Raw genomic sequence first — 4,602 nt, 5'->3', positions numbered from 1 at the left:
TTGTAAGCACTTCCCCCATTTCCATTCCCGTTTCCATTTCCATTTCGGGGCTTGTCCCCATAATTCCCATTCTTTTGGCCATTGGGTTGATCAGTTTGTTCTTCGAGTAGCACTCATATGCCCTATGTCCCAATTTCCCGCATTCTCGACATTCCACCTTGTTACCCTCACAGTCTCTACCAGGATGGTTGTTAGGGCACTTCTACACCTATACACACGCTCAGATCTGCGGTTATTGGTGTTGTTATTGCGGTTATTGTTGTTGGGATTAGTTGTTGTTATTGGGTCCCTTACCGAAATTCCTTTGAGGGTCTTGATGGTTTTGGTTCCCATTATGCTTCTTCTCAAACTTCTGGACCTCAGTGTTTGGATTATCTTTTCGTTTCTCACCCTGCTTACCCCCTTCCTCTCTCTTCCTGATGGCATAAAGATGAGCAGCTTTGCCAAACACATGATCTAAAGAGGTGAATGTATCTCCCCCTAGTCTTCCTTGCAGGTCAAGGGTAAGTCCTAGTTCGAAACGTGAGGCTTTAGATTCCTCAGTAGGTGCTATTTCCGGGGCAAATCTCATCAGCTCGATGAATTTCCGGTAGTACTCCTCAACAGACAGAGTCCCTTGTTCCAACATCATAAATTCTTGGGCTTTCTGCTTCTTAAGGTATGGAGGGTAATATTTGTCCCTTAAGGCCTTTTTGAAAGTTTCCCACCCAAAACCAGGCTGACTCAGGAGGTTGCTCTTAGCTTGGGTCCACCAGAAATGAGCATCTCCCTGAAGGTAGTAGCTCGCTAAGGGCACAGTTTTCTCATCAGGGCAGGATAGGTGAAGAAAAGTTTATCGAATTCCCCAACCCAGTTCTCTAATTCTCAGGTCCCCCTTTCCCATTCAGTATTGGTGGGTTCCTACGGGCAACCTTTTCGATAAATCCCCTTCACGATTGTGACCTTGGGCTAGGTTGGCAGTGATTTGCACCAAGTCACGTATCGATTGCTCGATATTCAGAGAGGTTTCAGGCGTGCCTCCCTCCCGAACCATTCTACGCTGAAAATAACATAATAGCTATCTCAGTGACACACATCATCCTGTCCTTTCTTAACCAATACACATTGCACATATAGCAAGCATTTGTCACGAACAAATATTAAGTCTTTATTGACTTGCAACACAAACATCTCACATGAGACGTCACAACCAAAACAAGGAATATCATAAAGTATCCTTAAAGGTTTTCGAACATATATTCATATATAATGTATTTAAGAGATAAAACGATCGTTTCAATCAAGTAAATAGTTTTGTCGCAAAAATAAGGTTTTATTCAACACCATTTTTGAAACATCCTTGTACATCCTCTTACCTATTCATATTTGAATATTGCAAGAATCGTTCGCAACTTCATTGAACAATCAAACAACACATTCAGTTCAAGACACGAAACGAAATCACATTTGCAATCATTCCTATGACTTAATGCACATAACATAATATGTTCTATATGCTCCTATCCCATACTACCCATTTTGAAATCGTTTTTAAAACGTTTTGAAATTCAGAGCCTTCGGCTCTGATACCAGTTTTGTAACACCCCCAAATCCACCGCGCCCTCCACTGCTGCGTCGCGTCGACCTCGGGCGGTTACCGCCGCGATGGAACGCAAGGCATAATAAGGTTAACGATAACTTAAAACATTAACTTGAAAACTAAAATGCAGCGGAATTAAAATATAAATACAACTCGGGAATCATCAATGACCCCTTTCATTCAAACCACAAACCATATATAAGTCTTAGAAAAACCAATAATACTTATTTCAAAATGCTTTAAATGTAAATACCCAAGCCTAGTCCCCGTATGCTCGAGTTATGCAGCAGCACCAGCACACCTAGTCTGCTCCCCATTGTAGCATCAATGGTTCATCGCAGTTCATCAAACACATAATAACACACAATCAGCTATGCTGAGTACGTAATGAACCATTGAATACATGTAAACATAAATGATGCACACATGAACAATCTTAAGCATGATGCTACACTATGTTACATCCTTTAACCTTTAATCTTTAATCTTTAATTGGCATCGAACGGGCACCGTCATCTTACTAGAATCATACGGGCTACTGAATCCTTAACAGACACTAGGTCTGTTAGATGAAATGCAAATACGGTTTCGAGCCGTCTCACACCCATCACCTTAGTATGCATACCCCCAAGATCGAACGGAACCTTCCGCCTACTTGAGTGTCAAAAATATAAGGACACTACTGTCGTCACAGTAGGCCTGCGTAGGAGCGTAGGACAAGTCCCACACTCCCCCCATTGTTCATCACTTGTAGGGAGTCCAGCTACAAGATATTGCCATAATTCATTTTAATATTAACCATTCATTTCATAACCACATATCGTATCTCTTGTAACACTCTTGTTACACTATGGATACATAGAATCAATTACCTGTTCTCTTCATTAAAATGCTCAAATCGTATCTCTTGTAACAACCTTGTTACACTATGGATACATAGAATCATTTACCTGTCCTCTTATGCTCAAATCATATCTCTTGTAACAACCTTGTTACACTATGGATAGATTAAAAATGCTCTTTGAAATACTACGATAGAATTACGCATTCCCATGCAACATATCAATTTCAATTACAAATGTCTAACCAGACAATCTCAATCAATCAAACATTCCCTATCATGCTTCTAGGTTCCAATAACATAGATTGCAACCTAATCATGATACTAATACTTGGGATTAAACTGGTACGCGTACGTACCTTGTAACGGAGAATTTTCGCTGTCTTAATCGAACGTTCCGCTTATGAAATTGGGACCTAAACGTTAAATAAAAGCTTTAGTGCTACGTCGTTGGTAACGTTAAAACTACTACGTAATAAGACTATACGGTTTAATAATTCGAAGAAACGATAATAAACCCCTTGTTTAAGAATTTTCGTTACTTTTCTTTATAAGAGTTTAACGTCTTTTAAGGAGTCAAAGCTAGTGAACATACTCATATTAGTCCACTATCTTTACTAAACCAATTAAATTAAGTCCAACCATGTTTTATGTCCAAATCTTATGTCCAAAAGTCTTAGGTCCGATCCAGTATTATGTCCAAAGTAGATCGCAATTTAGTCAGAATAATAAAATAAACTCATTAACTTGAATTATTAATTAACTAATTATAATTTAACATAATTATGAAAACATAATTATAATTAAACTTATAATAATATTCAATATATACAAAAATTTTTATACCGTTAAGCTCGCCGGAAATCAAGTTCCGGCGACCGATTTCCGGCCACGGTGCAACAACTTCGTCGCACCACTCGCACAGCAGCAGCAACGCACGCTTCGAGCTTCGTCGCACAGCTCGCACAGCAGCAGCCTCGCACAAGCCTTCGTCGTCCTCGCTCAACACTCGAACCACTCGACTCGCACTTCGAGCTTCGTCGCACAACGCCCTCCTGCTCGCTCCTTTGCTCGTCTCGCTCAGCACTCGAACCTCGCAGCGTCCGCCCTTCACACTCCCTTCGCACAATCTCACAAAATCGCTCGCTCGACCTCGCGCACTCGCTGGCACCGAGCTTCGCGCAATGACCCTCTCGAGCCTCGCCGAAGGTTTGCCCAGCACCCTCACGACTCTCGACGAGCCTCTTGGTAAAGGAGAGATGGAGAACGAAAGAGGTCAGCAAGAGAGAGAGAGGAGACCCGCGAGAGAGAAGACCAGCGAGAGAGGAGAAGGGTTTGAGGAGAAGAAGGAATGACGGCTGAGAGGAGAAAGGGAAACTTAGGGTTTCTCAAAATTTTCTCCTCTTCTTTTCCTTTTTATAGCCTTCTAAAAGTGGTAACTCTAGATCGGGTGAACTCGGTTTAGCCTTTATAAATCCGAAATTAACACAACCGACTCGTATTAATATTATTATATTCTTATTATTCTGTAAATAATAATAAAATACCTTTTTATTATTTTCTTGGTATTTCTTAATTAATACGAATAAATTATCAAAAATACGGAGTATTACAACAACAGGTTGACATGCAAAGGAGGACTTACTGCCAAGGAGAAAAAGAGGATTGCTTCACAGGGAGATGCTTCTACATCTGGTACTAAGAAGAAGAAGGTGGCACAATCTGCAACTCAACCTACCCCTGAACCACTGCAATCACAAGGAACAAACACTAGGAGCAAGAAGAAACAACAAGCATTATCATCACAACCAGTGAGAAAATTAACAAGACTTAACTTATAGTTGCTAATATTGGATTTGTAATTAGGTATCATGTGAGTTAGAATGATGAATGATGAATTTTTATGTTCTTGGAAATAATGTGGGTCTTTAGTTGTCGATAAATGATGAATTATTTTGGTATATTTTAGTTGTTCCATTTAGGGTATTTCAAGCAAGATATTATACTTAGGGACATGATTTATTTTATAATCGCGTTTGTAAGTCTGGAAGGAAGCAGGTTTGAGTGAAGAAAAGCCACATTAGTTCTATCAAATGGCGACTTAATCTGATGAGTTGAAGTTGCTGCTCTTTTTGTTTGCACCCACATATTGGTTAGTTCATCAGTTTCAATTTTGAATTTG

General features: G+C 40.0%; 1 long non-coding RNA gene across 1 annotated transcript; it reads right to left on the bottom strand.

The window, feature by feature from the left end:
- Positions 1-1,673: 1,673 nt before the first annotated feature.
- LOC125498351 (uncharacterized) lies at positions 1,674-4,000 on the bottom strand. The gene is made up of 3 exons (XR_008969933.1): positions 3,267-4,000; positions 2,780-2,836; positions 1,674-1,885 (listed from the first exon to the last, which is right to left on the bottom strand). It is a non-coding gene; the product is annotated as an uncharacterized LOC125498351 (long non-coding RNA).
- Between the last annotated feature and the right edge of the window lie 602 nt (positions 4,001-4,602).

The sequence above is a fragment of the Beta vulgaris genome, chromosome 6 (genome assembly GCF_026745355.1).
Source record: "Beta vulgaris subsp. vulgaris cultivar EL10 chromosome 6, EL10.2, whole genome shotgun sequence".
Lineage (NCBI taxonomy): Eukaryota > Viridiplantae > Streptophyta > Magnoliopsida > Caryophyllales > Amaranthaceae > Beta > Beta vulgaris.
This window is presented reverse-complemented; position numbering and strand designations above follow the sequence as displayed.